Here is a 21130-nt window from a genome sequence, read left to right as displayed (position 1 = left end):
CCTGTAATAACTAAAGCAAATCACACAACAAAGAACTAATTCAGCAATCTGTGCTCCTTGAAAGCAGTGATGCAGGAAAAACAGTTGAGCTCTGGAGAAGTAAAGCAGAGCAAAGAAGGCAGCTTTTAATCAAAGAAAAAAAAAAAGAAACCCCAGAATGCATAAAGTGGAAAGTCAGACCTGTTCAGGAAGTTTGGTGGGGTAAACCAGGGAGCAGTGAGGCCGGTAAAAAGAAAGAAAAAAAAGAGCCTGCCTTTCGCTTGCAGCATAAGCCATTAAGTTACAACACTGCAGGCTTCCTGTTTTCATGCTTGAACACCTTCTACATGCTTTCAGTGGGGACAAGAAACAATCTCAAGTGAAACAACAGGCAGGAGAAACTCGAGACGACAGAGAGCATTTCAGCGACAATCTGCTTTAAACCACAACAAATCGCTTGTCACTATGTGAAAGTCAGAAGAGGAATCTGAATAAGGTTTTGTCTTACCATAAAGAGGAAATTTTCCTCTGTTCATGACCACAGTGGCCTGAGAGCCTTTGCCTCAGCATGGAGGGACTCCTGCTCTATGGTAATCATATCCTATTTGAATAATGAGGCAATACCGCCACTCCTGCTGCCCATTCCCCCTGCATCCTTGACTGGAGTCTTTGATAGACACTAATTCTAGCTCCATCTATAAAGCTCCGCTCATACATTTTTAATAGAATCTATTACTTTAGGATTAAATTATAAAAGACTGTCCTCCTTAAATTTTTAATAGTTTGCATAATTGGTATCAGGGCCTGAATGCGCACCATAAAAACCCAGTTTGTACAGGACTGAGCTGCAGAACGAGTCACACAAAACCACACATGGCAATATGACACTGTCACATTCGAGCACACATCTGCTCACGCCCGTTCACGCACACAAGAGGGTGGCTTTATAGCTGCTGCTGCTGCTGTGGGCTTTGAATGAAAGGGGACAAAAAGGTCGGGGACGGTTGCTTTTTGGCTGCAGAACTCTGAGACAGGAGGAGCCATCTAATGGGAAAAACAGGAAAGGAATTGAAGCAGGTGTCCACGGACAACCCGCTGACTGACTGAAACGTTCACCAGGGCAAACAGCAAAAACTACTTAGTTGCTTTACAGCTCCTGTTATTCCAACATCTGTGATGATGGGAGAGTTCAGCCTGACTGAACAATTGTTCTCCTTTCTGGCAGATGAGCCTTGACTAAAGGGGTAGTTCAGAATGAGTTTCTGTTAAAAGGTTATAAGCAGTTAATATCTTACCTGCAGTAAAAGCTTTTCTTGGCAATTGCATTCAGTAAGATTCCAGATGACTTAATCCTGGACACAAATTTAACAGTAACTGTGAAAGGAGTCAAGTTTTATCATCTTAACGCAACTCCAATCTTTAAAGCCCTATAGAGATTATTGCTACAGCTATTTAATGAACCTTTGAATCATTATTGCATTTGCTCTGGGCATAATGAAGGCTGGAGGCAGTGCGCTGCTAATGACCTTCCCATGTGAAACATTTTCTAAGAACATGTAAAAGAATTTCTGGCAAAACTACCTATCTAACACAAAAGTAAGGCTGTGTAAAAATATGTAATAATATGTTCATTTAAACTACTTTTACCGTCGTCATACATTAAATCAGAGTCACACAAACACAGATGCCATGCAAATTGGAGGTTTGCAATTCTATCGGGTCCTTCTATCTACAAGCAAACTGTCTGTAGTGATAAAAAAAACTCAAGTGTTTTAGAACTTTCCTTTAAGTGGACATTTTTGAAAACTCTGTTCACAGTATCAAAGTGTGTCAGAAACATATATGATGATAAAATACTGGTTTACTTTTCACATGCCCACTATGACTTTCTGTTGGAGACTGCAACAGCAGTAAACTTGTTTTTAGTGTATTATTACACATTTGTTTCCCTTTGTCCTCAGTTGTCAAATCAAACATAAGCGAAATAGTTAAAATGACTGAGCACACAGTCATTAAGAAAGAGCCAGGATGATCTTATTTTTAATTCATAAATAATTAATGTTAATTGTGTTGCTATATGCTGGTGGAGGGGTACAGGTTTTTTTTGTGTATTTCTGTTTTTAGTGGCATTAAACAGACAACACTGGTCAATTTTTTCCCCCAAAAACTAAAAAGGAAAGGAAAATATATCTGCTTGAAAATACAGTCATGTGGCTGAGGCCTGAGGTAGTTATTCTGGCCCAAAATGTATTCATTGTTCCATTTACCGTATGTGTTTCAAACAGGAAGATAATATGGGTTGCGCCATCACTCATAGTATAAGCCACTATAAATATTAGCTTTCCAGAGTTTAAGTCAGTTACTTTGACTAGAATTGCTTCACAGTATTTGCTTCACACAGGAAGATTATTGATGGCGCACACAGCCTCCAACCTGCATGCATTGTGTAAAAACATTATTGGCTTTTGTATAAATGACCACACAACGCTGATGATTTACAGATGTATAAAACATTCGCGTTTACAACTGTTAGCTTCAGCCTCTTGGATCAACTAATCTGGATTTATACCTAATGAAAATGGTAAGACTGATGTACTGCAGGTAACATATTGATTGTCCATAACCGTTTACTGCATCTTGACTTTAAAAAATCCTGAAACATCCCTTTAAACGCCTCTCTCTCACTTCCTGCATCTCCATCCCAGCTCCTTCTAATAACAGAGTATAGAGCAGAATAAATGTCTCTCTGGCATCTTCTTCTCAACTAGAGGTCCCTTAGAAATCTATGCACGTCAGCCCCCCCTCCACCCCCCAAATTAGCACCACAGGGACACCTTTCTCTCCGCCCCCGCCTGCTGCCGGCAGCTCTTTGGCATATCTGTACCGGGGAAAATATTTCACACTGTATGAATTATTAAGCGCGGGGCCAGTGCTAAGCAGTGTGGAGATAGACCAGTTATTCACAGCTCTATTGGGACGGATGCGTCGGGAACCCGGGCCGTTCGCCTATCAGATCGTTTGTCACGAGCGATAGACAATTTACAATGAGAGAATTTTTCAATTTATTCATTCTGCTGTCACTGCAGTTTTCAACCGCCGCGCGTTCCTCTCAACAAACCCCCGCCTCCTTCAACTCTGTCTCATCTGCTGAGGGGACTCGATGACCGAAAAGACTTCTCTGTCTTCTGCTCACTTTTTTTGTCTTCTCAGTTTAAGGAAGAGACAAGAGGAGACGGATTCTGTTACTTTAATATGGACCACGGTGAAGGAATGTTGAGGACATCTGGTGACATTTGTTGAGAAATTTATGATCTCCAGTGTCGTAAATCTTGACCTGTTGATATACACTTTGAGAGATTCGAGTTTCTCTTTATAGAATATTATTTATAATATCGTAGACTTCCTTGACTTCATTTAAACATCTCTGAGTCCATGAACTGTGAATCCTCTTAGGGTTGGATCATATACTATTGTACAATGTCCCAGGAATATGTTCCTTAAGTATCAGGATTCATTGTATTAAAAAGTGTCGTCAGCTTGTATTCCCAATAGTAGTTAGTAAAGCAACAGATACAACCTCATTGTATTCCAAGTTGCAACTAGAACTTTCTCAATTTAGCTGAGCAAATTCTGAGCAAGCTAATTCTCAGAAAAGACAAACTGAACAGAGCACTCAATCCTTTCAAGGTTGCACATTTTTGACAAGCTTGAAAAACTATTATTAATATTTTCAAAAACCTCTATTGAAACAAATGTGTTTAGTGAAATAATATTTGATACCTTAAAACAAAATCTGAAAGGGAGGATTAATGTTTGTTTTCGGTTACCGCAAAATGCTAAGAAAAACTCAGACGTACAAATATATAGGGCCTCAGCTAGAAATGCATTGCATTCTGTAATTTCACCCTTAATTAAGGTGAAGCAGATGTCTAAACACCCACAGATTTCATTTTTGTTCCCTTCAAACACCGATGAAAAGCACAAACCGCAGAGCAGACCAGCATCAAGGGCTGAAAGCAGCACTTGAACGTTTCACCAGACAGAAACTCAAATCCACAAGAGGAAATAAGAACTGTTGTTTGCTCGCAGTGTTGTCTACAATAGATACAGAGTAGACATTGTTGGGTTTTTTTAGTTCCAAAATGTTCAGTGAAAGCAGCTTGACCTGTAAAACCACCCTGGCTGTTCCTGTGACGTCCTTTGAACCCGTCACAGACCTGCTGCGCTGAATGGGTGGTGATGTGAAAAGCCGAGATGTTAGATAAATGTTCCTCACAGGCAAGGCCTCTGCCCTCATTTTGATGATGCATTCTTACACTCAAATACTGCTCCCCCTCTTCAACATGCAAGCACACACACAGACACACACATGCTAACACAGACATGCAGTGCCAACAATTCCAGTGAGGGCAGCGTTTGTTTGGAGACAAGGTGACCCTGTTGCCCGGGGGCCTGTGAACAAGCACAATAGAGGCCTCTCATCCTGCGCACACCCAGCCGGCTGTGTTGGGCCGATGATGGGTGGAGGGTGGGTTGTGTGTGTGTGTGTGTGTGTGTGAGGCATCACAACACCCCTCTATTGCAGCTTTAAAGCCTCATTCAGGAAGCCCCCTGAGATAACTCCTTTCACACCCAGCACAGACGGAGCAAAATCCCCGCTTCTAACCCAGAGTCACGCAGTCAACAGATGGAGCGGCTATTGAGTGAAGGATCGCGCCGGCAGAGGCGGCTCCCCATCCATCCCCGCTGGAAACAATGGGGCAGCAGGTCAAGAGTGCTGTCTCCAGGAGGAGGGGGTCAGGCAGGAGGTGGCGCTGGGGGGTTACTGCTTTGAAAGAAAGTCAAGCTATGTGAGCACTTTGAAAAGCAGAGGAACTGAGAGAAATGTTTTCTTTCGGATGCTGGACGCAGGGGAGGAGGTTGGTGGCTGCATGTGAGGCGCTCCGGCTGGTTGCCGAGGATTGAGATCATGTGGAGGAAGGAGGATGGAAGGGGGGAGGGAGTGAATCTGGGACAGCAATGTTTGTATTTAACCTGAAAACAAGCATAAAAAGATACCCCTGTGCACACACATCTGACAGTCTCATAGTAAGGCGCACATTTTAAGCTGCGGAACGCAAAATAACCCCCAAAAAAAACAAGTACGTAAAGTGCTGAAAACTATTTATTAGAAAATTTGAGAGACAGATGCCTCTTATTTAATCACACAGACCATTTAAAACTATTCAAACTAGGAACAATGTAACTATGCATACAGCTCAAGTTGTAGCAATATTTTCTGGAAAACTACAAATCCCATTTTTTCCCCAGTATACCAGTCAGAGTTCCACAGTGTTATCGACCAGTCTTTCTCAGCCTCTGAGTTTGAGTCCAAAAGGTGAAACAAACAGAAACAAACAGCTGAATCAGTCACTAAATAATAAAAATACGACATAAAAATGTCCCTGATCTGGATCGTGGCTTCAGTGAGAAGTCCCAAACCATGACTGCCTTCTCAGAAAACCTAATCAGTCTACTCCAGTGCAGGTGTGACTGGTCCATGAACTGTGCGTTTTTACGCTTGTCATGTTGAAAAATGCGATGCACCAATATGCACAGGCGTATTGGTTAACTGTCCCTAGGTATGAGTGTTTGTGTGCGTGGTTGCTTTGACCTGTGTGTTTGTGTGTTGCTGTGATGGACTTGAGACCTATGCAGGTTATACCACACCTCTCGCCTAATGACTGCTGCAGAGGTGAATAGTAGTTAGGTGAATCAAATCCCAAAGATCGAATGAAAATCCCCATATTTTTACATTTTCACAAGTAGAATAAAGTTAAATTATAACACTACTTTAAAATAATTTCTCCTGAGTGAATAATTGTCTGGTAGAACTGTCCAGTTCAGCCCTGGCCTGTTTGACTATTTTATGTTTAAGTTCAGTCAACTACATTGTCACATTTTCAAATTTGAATAACTTTTTAGGGCCCTGCAGGAACACTGCATAATAACAATAATGATAATCGTAAAAGAGATCGTAAGAATATCTTACTTCACCAGACAAACTCCCTTCCTGGGTCGCGCTCAGTGAGACAGACGTTAATTTGATGTGAAATATACTTTAACATAGCACAAAAGAGGTCTTGTTACACCCCTATAAAGGCACAGAATTAACAGCCTACTGTTTCCTTGGGCAGCTCAATAACTCCCCTAAAGTCTGCATTACTGTGACATTAGATGGGTCTGATTTTCTTACTTGCTAATTGATTTTTGTGTTTCTTCTCAAAATGAAAAAGCAGCTCTGGACCACAGATATCTATGAATAGCTATTCGCTCAGTCATTCATGTGTGAGGACGTGCACCAGGCCATGACCGCACAGATGATCGCAAAGCAGTCGTACCTCGCTCTGGGGGAAAGTATATCCATTTCCATTGACCAGCACTGCTGCTATCATGTGGCTCTGACCTGGGAGTCTATTAGTCATCTAGTTTGCCCTGCCTCACTGGGTTTCCATGACTGGAGTGGAGACAAAAAAGACTTGAGGGTGGTATTCGGTGATCCCAGCGTTTCTCGTATGCCATAAACATTCCTGTGAGCGAGAAGCCAAATACTCCTGCCACATGTTCCTCATCCCAGAGATATTTGGTTTATGGGGCTATTTTGCACAGGAAGGCACTCATTACAGAGCAGAGGGTGTCAGAAGCCCTGCAGCTACTCTCCATTTACAACCACTTGACAAGAAAGTCTCACAAAAAGACTTCCTACCACAAATAACACATAATTAAACACAAAAGCCGGGTTGATGAAATCAGAGCGGAGTATGGCTTTTCAAGGTGGAACGGCTGAAAAAAAATAAAATAAACTTGTCAAGGACAGCATTATTTCTCTCTAAACAAACTGTCAGCTAAGCACGAAGCACAAAAGCTTATTCTACCTTCTATAGGTCACATCAAAATACATCAATGGCTTGCCATTTCAGAATATGCTGCTGTTATGCTATTTGAGGCCAGAATTGAAGAAAATAAAGCCAATTCCAACCACGCTTACAAGAGATCAATAAGCACACACAAAAAAGAAAAGGGCCATAAACACAGAAGCTTTTATTCAGAGTGCCACAGTACTGGTAAAAGCACAAAATACACCTGGAGAGTCAAAACTGAGAGCGACGGAGGACAACAGAGCCCACACAGCTAACAGGAGGGGCCAGAGAGTCCTGGCAATATTAAGACCTCAACGACACAGCAGCTAATAAATTCCTAATATTGTTGGTTTTAAGACGCCTTTCCCTTCCACAATGAGACCTGATTCAACCCTGGCTGTTGCTTTTTTCCTTTCTTTTCACCCTTTTCAGTGTAGTCTCACAAGGTCCTTGGCTCTAAGCAAACAATGCTGCTGGGCGGCAGCTCTTATTTAAAAGATTAATAGGATGCTGTCTTGGCAAAGAAGCAATCAGTGAGGTTTCTGTGACAGCAGAAAACATGCGAAAACAAGGCAAAGAGGAGAGACCATTGTCCCGGTTACCAACTGCCTGCCGCGGCTCAATTGAGATAGCTGCTGCTTTCCAGCCCTGCCGTCAATCATGGCGGCAAGCGTCAATAGGGGAAATTTAAATGATAAAACGATAAGTCATGAGCAGGCGATTTTGCTGTCAAAAACTGGACGGGGACCATTTAAAATGACTTTGTGCAGAGATTTCACCACAGCCAGATGGAATTTGGTTTTGAAGGCATTTCCTCTCCATCATGACAGAATGTGTAATCACAAGGGGTGTATTAAATATCCATATTTCTACCCAAAGCACTATCTGGCTGCAGTTAGCAGGTGAGTAAGTGTAGGTTATCGTTATTAGGCCCCAATGTGGGATTGTCTGATTTAAACTCACAGTCCTGCTGATGTCTTTCCATGTCTGAGTCTTATTCTTAAGTAAGAAAGGAAGTAATTCTTGGTTACATAAGAAGTAAAGAAGCCTCCGTCACATCTTAGTTGTTTGAGCAGAAGTATCTTTGGCAATGAGGTAGAAAAGGAAACTCTTCTTCGTATGCTAGTAGCTATAAGTGATATTGTCAGCAAAACTTACGCTGCACGATAAAAAAAAAAAAGTAAAATAATCCCATCTTGGTACAGCTGAAAATGTAATACCACACTCTTGAGCTCACAAAAACATATTCAGTGCTTCAACAAAAGCAAAACGCAAACAATAAACTTTCAAAGGGACTTGACGTTCCACAAAATGTGCTTTGTTTCCTCATATTTAGAGCACTCTCCAATAAACCAGCACATGACTACAAAACAGCAGCTTCAATTTTGTCTAGACAGCAATAAGTGAACCAGATGCTAAGTTTAGTGCTGCAGCTAACAGATAACTAGTATTAAAAGTTCTTTGCATCTCGTCTGTCACATTGTTTGTTTCCTCTTCCAAAGAGCGTTCACAGTGCTCCAGGTAATTGGTGGAAAGGCAGAAGAAGTTTTTGTAATTGAGAGTTATTGGTCAGGTGATGAACTGTCAAAGTAATAGGGCATCTCAGGAAACATGTTTTTTCATTTCTCTTTTTGCATAATAGTTTTCAAGCAACAGCTCTGAAGTCTCGTTTTATCAAATGTTGGGTGTCATCTCGTCTTGTTCTGGGTGTTTCTGTCAATCCCTGTTCACAACTGGCATCATGGATATATAACAAAAACTGGCTAAAGGACAAGTTTAAGATGCTCAAACGAAGACACCAAACCATTTTCTCACCTCCAGTAAACAGGATCCATCACATTTCGCCCGCAGTCTGAATGAATATGCAGCTGTCTTTGTGTCTGAGAGGCCCAGTTATCAATTGCTTTAATGGTTCCATCCATAATGACGCTTAGGAATGATTGTAACATGTTCAGGGGGCAAACTTTAATCTCCCCGTGTTTGCAGAAAATATTCCTCAGTTAAACAACTATCATTAATGATGGGGTCCCAACTCTGTTACTCGTCATTCTCCTCTCTCTGTCCCCTCACATCTGTCTAATATCTCTGCTGCTATCAAATGAAGCCAAAAACTGCCAACAAAAGTATCTTTAAAAAATGCATGACAGAAAGTAATGACAGCCGCGGAGAAGATGACAGAGCGGGGAAAAACACAAGTGAGCTGCTGAGGAAGTAAGAGAAAAACACTAAACAGCTGCTTCCCCCCCCCCCCACCTCCAAAACCCCCACCCCTGTTCCCTTTGTTTTTCCCCAGGAGAGAGTCCCATGTGATCTGCCTGATCCTGGTTTGTGGCTGACAGAGGGGACCGCAGCTCTGCTCATCTCCCCACTCACATGGCTCCGTGCCCCTCCGCCGCCTGCCTCAGCATCACTCCGCTGCCAGGAGTGGGGAAGGATGGTGGGGAGGGAGGAGCGGAGAGGGGTGGGCTGCATTGAGGAGAGACTCTCCCAGTAGGTTCTCGTCAGTTCCAGGCCATTGCACCTTGCTCGCTGGGACTTTGTTTACACACACGTGCACACACATCCATGCAGAGGCAGATGACTATTAATGGATACGATAATGGGTTGTGTTCTTTGTCTCTCCCCCCCAGTCAAATGTTTTGTTTTTAAGAACGACCGTGACAACGTGACTGGCAGTTCAAGGCCCCGCAGAGCTTATTAAGGTGGCACAGGAGCAGATAACTCTCAATCAAAAGCCAGCGATACGGTTGATGTGGTCAGTGGTAATGTGCAGCCAAAAGGTCTGACATACTTCTTTGGTCTTTGGGGACGAGCAGAGAACGGCAGGCTGCCCTTGTGCGTTCAGTCTCTACAGATGTTGCCTTGGAGAGTGGCTGACTAGTTGGCTGCTGTGACAGCTGGACAGCTGTTCTTATAGACGCAGTCACAGAAGCATGCCACAGAAGTCTGTGCGCGCGCGTGTGTATGTGTATGTTTATTTTATCTGTCTGAAGTTCCCAGGACGTGCAAAGCTGTCAATTTCACCAATGGTGCATGAGTCGGGATGAGGGAAGATGGCACTGAACAGGATATGGAGAGAGAGCACAGATGGGCAAAAATCAGACACGGCTGATGTTCTTTAAAGGGATAGCTTGGATTTTTTTTTTCTGTGAAATTATTGTCAGTAATAGTTATCCAAACTGCAGAAGAAGGCTGTCACATCATCATAATATTTGATGCAAAGGTTAATATGTTTTTCAGACCAGAACTTGCAATCGTTAAGCTCGCCACAGGCGTTAGAGGTGATATCTGCTTAGGTCGTGGCCGTGATGAGCTCTGAAACTCGCTCATTCACAGCAGAGTACAGCACAAAACAGCAAGCAGATCCTGGTTATTTTAAAAATGCAAAGCTGCAGTCCTATCACCATAATGTGTTTATCTTATGGCAGAAAAAAAAACATCCCACCAACAGACGTAAACCTGCAAGTAACAGAAATGAAGAGAATCAGCAACCGAGAGAAGCGTCTGATAAGAGACACTGTAACACAGTGTGCTTGCAATAAATCTCTGCTTCCACATTGACTGCTTGCTTTCTGCTAAGTTGTGCGCTGTGGTCAAAGTTCAGCAAATTTCAGCTTTGCTCACAGCTTTGCCCACAGCTCAGCGCCGGCTCTATCAAGTTGGACGTAACTCCACAGCGATGTGGGTGCAGAGCAAATCTGTTGTACAACATATGCAACACAAATGAGAGACTGCAGTTTTGAAACCAACAAAAAAGGAAGGCATTATTCTCATCTATTGAAGCAACTTAACTTATGCCCCTAACCTTTGGCTGATTAATATAAGACACGAAAAGGTGTGTTAAAGTATGTGCTTCTGGTTGGTCTGCTAAGCGACCCCAAATAGTCAAAGATGGTTTGATGAATACTGAACAGAAAAAAGTTGGAATTTTTCAGTGTTCAACACATTGATCACACAGAATTGTCTGATTTTGAGCCCAGGTTGATTAGTTGGTGCGTTTGGTGTAAGTTTTTCAAAACTCCAGTATAGATTAGAGGCAAGATAATTGCCAGTTGGAATAAAAAGGCACAGAAAAGCTGAAAAGCAACTGAAATGCTTCAAAACACTCCATAGCATTAAATATTTTCACCTGCTGAATAAACAAATCATGAGTCTAACAACCTGGAGAGATGCCAGTCACTCGTGCCAAAACTCAAATGTGTCCTAAGCGAGCCAGCCTATTCATTATGCCACAAAAGGTCAGCAATTTGTTCAACTCAATAAAAATGTTAATAAACCTAAGAGCTCGCAAGAAGCTGCGCTCACAGGCCTCTGGTTGGCCATCAAAAAATCATGGATATGTGACTCCGAATGTTTGCTCGTGCAACTGTTTGAGTGCAGTGCCGACGCTGCAGCATTACATAGGTCAAAGGTTGTAGTGCTGCAGCTATCTGACTGGAAATAGAGCTTTGGCCTGGTCATAATCCTGGTCAAACTCCACCAACAGAGCAGATATAAACACACAAGCATCAATCTGCCGCCAGCGTAAGTCAGTAGAGTGAGTTGATAAGTGCCGCCTCTGGCTCAAACTCTCATCAATCCCTGCTATAAAAAACAAGACACCATGTTATAATTATTTATGAAATCTTTTACAGGAAAAAGAAAAGATGATTGCCGTGAATGAAACTCTGGAAGTGGGTGGGGGTGGGTCATTGCTAAGCAACCAGTCATTATCCTCCATAGTGGAGCGAGGTGACCGGCCATCCGTCTAAACTCCAGCGGCTCGCCTGGCTTCTGTGAACCCCCGCCTCCTCCCTTCTTCACTCTGCCACTCTCTCTCTCCCTCTTCCTCGCTCCCGTCAGCCGTCTCCCCGTCCGAATACAAACAGAGATAAAGAACGCTGCAATCGCTCTTGACACACAAATAGGTTAACACAATAAAGCCGGCTTTGCTTGGCTCACTCGAGGGAGGAAAGCAATTCCAGCAGCAGGCAGGAGGTAATAAAACAGGGCTAGGAGTGTGCGTGCGTGCGTGTGCGTGTGTGTGTGTCCATACATGTCCTCATGTCAACATTTCTATGTTTTTGTGTGAGAGTGGAAACAGGCACACTGAAGCTCCTTGCCCCGGAGGCCTAATATCCCATGAATTTTCAACCCTATCCCGATACAAACAATAACACGGGAAAAAATGACGGAAATTCCAGAATACTCTTCCATTTAGAAAGAGAAAATGGTGCTTTTATATTAACAATATATCCGACCTGCTTGAACCTTATGCATACACATGAATATATCCCTATGGGTCACATGCCCGCTCTGTTGTAAATGCTCTGCAGCATGGTTAAAATTCATAACAAGAATGAGTTTTATCTGTGCATGCCTTGCCTTACTTTCCCTCATGCGGCTGCCAAGCCTGGCAATAAATGATAAAAATCTCCGGAGTTTTATTAAATCGTCCCACATTCACAATGAAATCGGGAGAGGAGCAAAAAAATAAAAAAATAATAAAAATATGGCGAGGTGGCTTTTGCAATTACAGCTCCGGACCAGACAACATTGTTTTCTCCAGTCAGTGAAAATTTCATTACCTTACAGCAATGGCCACACAATTGGGTAATAGCCTCTTTTTGTCACAGACACAAACTGTCTGCGGGAGGTGTGACACCCCATAAGCGTTATCCATTTGCAACAAAATGCATCGAGCCTGTCGCGGTCCAGATGCTGGTCAGCATAATGTGCCCTGTTACTCAGCAATACAAAGGAAGTGTTAGACTAAAGCAGTGGTCAAAGGATGGTTCCTGAAACTACGGCGGTGTAATAAATAGCATCAAACCTTGATGCATCCATGCAGCGGAGAGCTCTGTCCTGAGGCGCTGAACATGGAGCTGGTCAATAATTACAGAAAGGGTTGGTACATTTACCTGCAGGAGGGCTGAAGTATTAAGAAACCCCAATTAATATGTCACATTTTAATTAAACAATTTTTTCCACGTCTACCAGCAGAAAAAAAAGACAGCATCAGATGGAAAACCGACTTGACAAAAGCAAAGGAGAGTTGAACGTTGCTGATCAGTCTTAGATCTTTTATTGTGTAAACACTGATGACCACAGAGAAAGGAACTAGAAACTAGACATTACACTGAGAAATTGTCTTTTGACCAGAATCAGATGACTGTCGTGTCAATTCTCTCTGACATGTGGCTGATTGATGTACAACTTAAAGTTCAGTTTCTTTCAGCTTGTATGATATAACAACTATTTGATCTCTTCCATCAAATAGTGCTGGAAGAGATCCTCCAATTCCTTGAGTATCTAAACATTTATGGCACTTAAAGGCAGAAAAAGTACAAATTGATGACCGTTTTATTCAATATTCCTTAAGGATTGCAAAACATAATATATGTAAGAATTTCTGAAAACAAATGCTCTGTCGCCATCATGTTTACTTATGAGCACTGCTTTGTATATGATGTGTTTGTGAAAGCTCCAGACTTAAGACCGTCTGATCTCCAGTCAGTAGCAGCAGCTGAAAACAGCTGGTTTGGGGCATCATTTATTAAGGCCACTAAACAATAATCAATGTGCACTTGCTTTCACTCGAAGGTTGGAGTTTGGAAACATATATGACTTTATATGTGAGAAAAGCAGTGGTGTTTGTTAGTAGTTAAGCTAACTGCTTTGGGCAGTATGAGGCGATTACAGTGTATTTTTATTCCCATTTGTATGGGTTTGTATACTGAAGGGACATGCTGACAAATAATGATGGAAGAGATCTTAGTATTTTACTGCTTTAATGACATATAAACCAAAGGATTAATAAATAGCTTATTCATACAGCTTTCCCTTTGCTTTATGTGTGGGGAGCCCATATTGGATGCTATACTCTGGGCTGTTCGGCAAACCCCCGACTTTTTCCGTCAAAATTTTGACTTCAGGGGTTTTTCTTATTGGATCTGCGACAGGAAACTTGGAAGATCTGATTTCTGATTCCAAATAGAATGCACCATATGGCCAACAATGTTTAGAAGAATGAGTCGGAAACGGCATTTATGGAATAAGCTGGAAATAAGGGAGGTAAGGTAATACAAAGTGCTTTACAGGAAGAGCACAGGCTTATGCAGCACACTGAACCCACTGTTCTTCCACTTCTGACCCAACTTTTGTTCAATTTAAAAGGTCAATATCTTTTACATTTTTTTGGCTTTTTCTGTGGTTTTTGGCTTTTAGATTTTAGATCAGAATCATGCAGATAAATAAAAAACATAGACTTAGCTGTGGTTTAAAACATACTATATTAGTTTTTTGTACTTGATGATAATGCCAGTGCAATTCTCCTAACCAAATAGCATAAAGTACTGAGGCAAAAGAATCGCTAGCACCAAATTAGCACCAGGTAATGTTGGAAAAACCTCGGAGATCTTCAAACCACCACATGGACAGTAACTGTGATGAAGAAACAGTAATATTTAATCACTAGCTCATCTTTAAATAGTAAACTCGTTAAGAGGGCTGTTGAGCAAAAGTGTCCATTATTTTTCTTGCTTTTACCCGTTTTCGTCCTTCAACCAGGTAATCAGACAGCAGAGACGTAAAATGGTGGCCATTGTCGACAGGGAATAAATTACCAAAGCATGAAGAGAAAACATCTTATCTGGCTGATGTATTTCCTGCTTCTGCAGAAAGCTACAAAGCCCAAGGGAGCACAGTCAACCAAAATGCAGAGAGATGGAGATTAGCATGATGTGCAGTTCCTTGTTCCATTAAAGTTTGATCTTCCTCAATAGCCGAGGAGAATCAGATATCTCCCATTCAAGATTAAAGTACGGCAGCATAGAGGGGGGAAGATTAATCAGAGGCCTGTGCGAGATAAAAACAGCCTCGCTTCTGGCATGGAAAACAGTAGCAATAAAGAGTTCAGCTGATAATATGAAACATGGCGAGCCACAATAGCAAATCAAACAGCATGTGCGGGCCTCCAAAAAACAAATCAAAGCACAGACTAACACCACAGTGCAGCGGCTGGCGGAGTGCAGCAGGGGCTGATCTGATTGCAGCCCAGGCCTTCATTTTATTACTGGTTAAGGTTGAAGAGGGCAAGCTGTGGATTTTTTCCCATGTTGCTCTGTCGCCAGCCTCTCATTCCCTCTCCTCCTCTTCTCCTTGAGATCAATGGCGCTGGGGTGATTTCACAGCAGCCTGCATTGTCACCCAGAACAAATCAATGTGACCATGAGGAAGGCAAGAGCGGCATTGTTTTTAAGGGGAGCAAATTCGCTGTTGGAGAGCTTGTCAGATTTGCTTTATTCTCTCTCTTCCCCCCAAGAAGTCTTTGGAAGAAGCAAGCATAGCCTCACTTTTCAGGCTGAGTTATGGAACAAACTATAAACTGCACGGCAGTCATGGCAGTGTACTCATTAACCACAAAAAAAGAGAAAACGTCTGCTGGCTGTATTTCATATCTGCGAGGGCACCCTCGAGGAAGAAAAATGGACAAGCGGTCCCTAACCTTACCAAATGAAAGGCTATACATTAACCTTGGAGTCCGGTGAGATGTGACTCCATTCAGGTTTATAGGGGGAGTAAGGGGAGATCGGAGGAATGCTGCTGTCTGTCATGCACTAACTGGCTGCAGATAACCCTGATGAGGATCAGGCAAGGTCTTCTGAGCACAGTATTGGTCAGGTAATCCCTGGAGATTGGTCAAAACAACAGGAAATCAGACTCCCAATGGGCACACAATGGATAATGTATGATCCTCTGGAAAAGTCGACATACTTCTTATGCTTTTCAACATTTGGTATTGTTACAGTCACAAACAGAAATATATTTTATCATATAGTTCTTGTACGCAACTGAACCGTAGCGTGTTGATGGTAAAGCTCTAATGTCCCTCAACAGTCCAAACTGTCTGCTTGTCTAAGGTAACCGGTTCTATTCATGCCCACTTTGCCCCGTTCAGAAGCAGAAGTTTTATCTGACGGCTAAGCACAACTCCTATGACTCAGCGCAGTTAGAGACAGTGAGGAACAATAGTTTAGTACTAAATAATTCGCACTATAGTGCAAAAAACAGCTTTTACTACTACCTGCAACAACCTAATGTCAGATGAAAAATACTTAGATCAAGCTTGAGACCAAACAACCTTTTCACTTATGTTCATTCGTACTGATACTCTGAAAGTCATGTTTTCTTCTCAGCAGACCGTGGAAGTGATGGTTCTGTTTTATGCTCTGTCTCTTCATGCTCTGTTGCCACATCCCGGGTACTAATGTGCAGAGATACAATTGTGCAAAATTGAAATGCACAAAAAAGGGCATGTCTCTTCTTGTTTGGCTGCATGATAAAAACAAGGACTGCTGTAGACTTTTGATATGAAACACTTTGATCAGGTGGCTAATGAGGCACTGTTGACATGGCTTTGAGTGAAACATCTTGTTTGTTCTTTTGAGCAGCGTTTATATTTTACAGGTAAGAAACAATCTGCTGCTCTATAAAATCAACTTACATGAGAGCAAAATATTTACTTTCATGTACAGAAGAAACATTATTTCTGATCTAGAAAGTATAATTTTCTTCAAATAAGACAGACATGTAAGACCCGACATAAGGTAGGTCTTGAGTAACACACATTTTTTCTCAGACACACACACACCCGTCTGCATCCACTATTTCAGTCATCTTAAGTGCCAAAATGAGTTTTACTGCCTCTGGGAAGGTGTTGAGACAATCAAACCATGCAGGGATTAAAAAAGATTAATACACAGCACAGGAAATTAAACTTCAGCAACTTTAACGATATTCATGAGAGCAGCTCACTTATTCCCATCAGGCAGGCACTTTTAATAAGCAAAGAATACGGTAAGGAGCCCAAAAGCTATCAATCAATCAGAGCGATATGCAATTTGAGTTGCTAGAATTGATAAAATGCCAGGCTTCTCTTAGCGTATTGCTTTTTGTTAATGCATTGCGTAAAATATACATCTCGACCTTCCAGCTGTTGGCAAATTTGATGAATACAACAGATTGGACTTTACATAAGTAATCTGGATATTCTCAGTAAGTAGAGGAATGCGGTAGTTCTCAGGATTTAGGTTGCTGAGTAAAACTCATTTTAGTTTTAACCAGGTGCGCCAGGAGGTTTCTAAATGGATGTCGCCGGTTCTAACCGTACTTTTGGTGTGGCACCCCAAATCAAAACCCTTTTCACAACAAGAAGGACAAAATAAAGAAATGAATACAAATTTGGCTTTGAGTCAGTTTACCTATTTGTTACTTTCTATCCTGTTTTATTTTAAAATGATGACATTTCTCCCTGCCTTGTTCAGTTTTGTACCATTAAACCCGTCAGTATCCATGTACAAGAACTGTTATTTTTGTAATTATTTCCACGAACTATAGAAATTAATGCTCATAAAAAGGATACAATCTCACATATAATTTTATCTAATTTGCTGTATTAAAAATTGTGTTACACCTACTTTGAATTTACCTTGGGTCATTATCCTCTTTTGGGTTAAATCACAGTTAGTCTAAAACTCTTTATGTCCATTTTCTTCTACCTGTCAACAAACCGTTATGCACCCTTTCACTCCAGCCATGTTGTATTTGTTTATCTTTTAATTCTAACTCATATTTAACAAATTATAGAGATAATAATAAAACTGGTCAGCTATTACATATATTTTGTAACGACTATGTATTTGGTTGTATCACTATTTCTATCAGTGATGATTGCTGTTTGAACCAGCTGACTAAGAAATATGACCAACCAACCAACAAAATAACACAAAGTGACCTAATGCTGGTAGTTGATATTTAGTGGGAGTTATAAAACCCAGATTTACTAGCATAAACTTGAAGTAGGATATAGAAAACCAGTTTAAATCATTGGTTGTCAAAGTAGTGCAAAGGATGCAAACTGGTGCTTGTTCAGATACCAAACCTTCGGAAGCAGGCATCTTCTTTTTCAGCATATTAAAAAGTCAATATGAAGCAAATGAAACCCAGAAGGAATGAAATGGAAAGTACTCGTGAAAAACACCTGGGAGAAAAGAAGAAAGCGTTTTATGCATAATATATTGCCTGGCAACGGGGTGGCCAACAGAGTCAGAGTGGTGCAAATTCATAGGGGTGAGCACGGTTCCCCCCCTCTGATGGGGCCACTGGTTTTAACATCTTAAAAGTACCAATCATCCTCCTTTTTAATGAATAAAAAAAGCTACAAAATGAGGAATGCTTTGGAGATACGAAGGTCCAAATCGTGATTTAACAGTAAGCCAAAAGACAAAGAGGCAGAAAAAACAACAACTCCAAACTCCGAAAAGATAACTCAGTGACCCAGATATTGAAGCTCAGCCCCCCATGCCATTCCATTCTCCCATGCTTTTGTCCAACCATCATGTTGAGTTAAGGCAAGCATTATGCTGGGGAGACTATTTGTTTAGGTGAGGAGCAGCCACAGAGCTAATATGAGCACAATTTGCTCAGCAGGTCATGGGCGCGGAGTGGAGGAAGTAAATGAGGCAGTTCTGTCCCCGCGGGTGCAGCTCCTGTCTCATACATCACTGGATGTTTTATTCAATACAGCCAGGAAGGACTCGATGGCAGGTGCCCTGACTGTGGGGGCGCCGGCCGTCCCTGCTGCTGGTGAGGAGGATGATGAGGAGGAGGGGGCCTCTCCATATTACATTCAGTCAGCCGGCCCTATCTGCAGGGCTGCGAGACAGAGCATGACTGGAGCCAGCGAGAGGAAGATCAATTTGGATGGATGCTTGTACAGTCTAATGATAAAACACTCTTGGTGCAGCTTTTTTTCCCCCCTTCTTCTTCTTCCACTGCTCAGTCAGCATAATGTGAAGCTCGTCTCTTTGCAACGTGAGCAATGAGGCTAAATATTGCAAAGCAACCTCAGCAAGCCGACGAGGCTCAAAGTTCAGACACTGACTTTTATTAACTCGCATTTATATTCCGAGGAAAGGCGTGAATTTCAGATGCGCCTACAATAAGGCAGTCCGTGCAGAGGAGGGAGGCATCTGCAGGGACGGACAGTCTCGCTGCAGAGCTCAGAGCATGAAGTGAAAAAAGTTTTGCACACGTTTCCCCTGAGCATTTTATGGACACAAGCCCTCCAACACAGCGCATGTAAGACATGATATATGAGTGAAAATGTCTAATTGCACCATGTGACGCACGGGGGCGGATAGACAGATGACAAATTCGCACCTTTTGCTCTGAGCCGCAATCTCTCTCTCTCTCTCTCTCTCTCTCTCTCTCTCTCTCTCTCTCTCTCTCTCTCTCTCTCTCCCAGAGCCACCCGTGCCCGCGGTGCACTGCCCTCCACAACACGCTTAATTGCTTCCCTTGCTTGAAAAAAAGCCCCAATATTAAAACATCAAAGCAGTTCCTAAAGCTATTCGGCTCTCTCTAACAACGCTGCGTTTATTGTGGGTCACGTATGGAAACAAAGGCTTTAAATCAGAGACATCCGTGTGTTGCGATCTTTATTCTAAAAGAATTTATCCAGGCATGCAGGAAAAAAAACAACATTCAGACAAGGGGGAAAAATGCTAAATATACCTACCATAAATTGTTCCTTATTGCAGACTAGAACTCCATGCAATCGTTAAGCAATCTGCCTCATTCTTCTTTGGGCCAAATTAAAAAGGATTCATTCCGCTTCCCCCCCCCCCCTCCTCCACCACCAGAAATCCAGCTGCTGCTGCTTCTTCTCTGCAAAGATTCAATGCCGATTAAGTTTATCCTCGTCTTCCAGCGGTATGCAAAAATTAAAGATTCCACAATCTCGCCTCGAGCATGCAAAGTTAATAAGCTTCGCCCCCCCTTTTTTCCCCTCCTCCCTTTTATTAGCTCGACTTGGCTGCCGACAGAATGTGGAGGTTAAGAGCGCAGGTCGGCGGAGTCTCTCTGAAGCGTCCTCGGAAGGATTGCGCACCGAGAAGCGCTTCTCGTTTTTCAGCGCTTAACCTCTGAAAGCGAAGTGAAAAGAAACACTCGCTCTTTTCTGTCGCTTGAGAATACTTCCAAACAATGAAAAACTGTTTTACGCAACAACAAAAAAATCCAGCGCTGTAATTACGCGTGGGTCCGTCTCCTTTTTTTCAAAATGTAGATCGCCAACGTAAATGTTTAGGAATATGATTCAGGCAATTTTTTTGTGTTGATATACCCTGAACGAAATCCAGGCAGGGCCAAAGCAGCAGCCTGGAAGATCCTAAATTGATGAAAATATATATATTTAAAAAAAAAAATCCCGGCGATCAGGCTCTGCTCCGTCCGTCACTTTCTCTGAGGGGGTCGGCAGGTTTCTCTCTCTTGGATGCGTTTCCTCCGGATTCAGGCGCAGATTTCCACATGCGGTCTTGCAGCAACCTCAGTTTGCAAAACTCAACCAGCCTCTCTTTTGGCGTTTAAACCAAATACAGAAACCGCTCCGTCTGAATAAAGAGCTAGCTGCTTGAGGCAGCTCCGGGGACGCGGTGCTGCCCTTCTGCCGAACCGCCGAGACTGACAATAACCCGGAACGCTGCAGACTGTCAGGCTGCTCAGACCGCCCCCCGACCAATCACATATCTCCGGGAACAGACACATTCCCACGGGTTGGCCAATCACCGGTAATTGAAGGCTGTTACCATAGAGACGCTCCGGCGTCCGAGCGTCTGAAACCACGTTGTTTATATACGCGGAAGATAACAAGAAAAAGGAGGAAGATTTGATATAAATTGCAGTGGCGTGACCGAGATTGGGATCTTTGATCAACTTATTTAAGCAAAGCAACGTTTCGGTTCTCATTTGGCTCTCCGGTTGAGAGCTGCAGGCAGCATCCTCTAATGGGACGAACAGAATCCTGCAGGGACCCAAGAGTTGGTCTGCAGGGAGAAATAAAGATCCTGATGAGATCTGAATGAGATGAGACGTGATTTCTTTCAGCCTAATGTGTACTGTAGTGACCTAGAGTGTCATTAACAGGTCTCACATTAAGCAAAATTGAACACTTTCTATATATTTTTAGTGGGAAGTTTATTAAAAGAGGTGATAATAATGGCTCTCAAAATTCCATGGGTTTGTGTTATAAATTTAAGCCAGGATGAGTCATTTGAACACGTTTTCCACCTTTAGTGTGACACAGTATGTCTTTGTTAAAACAACAACAAAAAAAATGGACAAGATTAAAAATTTGCAAGCTCTAGTGCAAGGTAATGCCTTGTTCAAGCTTTTGGTTTGCAGAGAAGTGACATGGGATGGAAAGAGTCTTC

At 42.3% G+C, this 21130-nt stretch overlaps 1 protein-coding gene across 1 annotated transcript in view; it reads right to left on the bottom strand.

Moving 5' to 3' along the window:
- fam222aa (family with sequence similarity 222 member Aa) overlaps positions 1–20361 on the bottom strand; it is a 67231-nt gene extending 46870 nt beyond the window's left edge. Inside the window, exon 1 of the mRNA XM_055048924.1 lies at positions 19438–20361. The gene's annotated coding sequence lies outside the window, so the exon portion shown is untranslated. The remainder of the gene's footprint in view (positions 1–19437) is intronic.
- Positions 20362–21130: the final 769 nt, after the last annotated feature.

This window comes from Poeciliopsis prolifica, unplaced genomic scaffold (genome assembly GCF_027474105.1).
Source record: "Poeciliopsis prolifica strain line A6 unplaced genomic scaffold, Auburn_PproV2 SCAFFOLD028, whole genome shotgun sequence".
In the NCBI taxonomy this organism is placed as follows: Eukaryota; Metazoa; Chordata; class Actinopteri; order Cyprinodontiformes; family Poeciliidae; genus Poeciliopsis; species Poeciliopsis prolifica.
The sequence above is the reverse complement of the archived record's forward strand: the minus strand, read 5'-3'. Positions and strand labels throughout refer to the sequence as shown.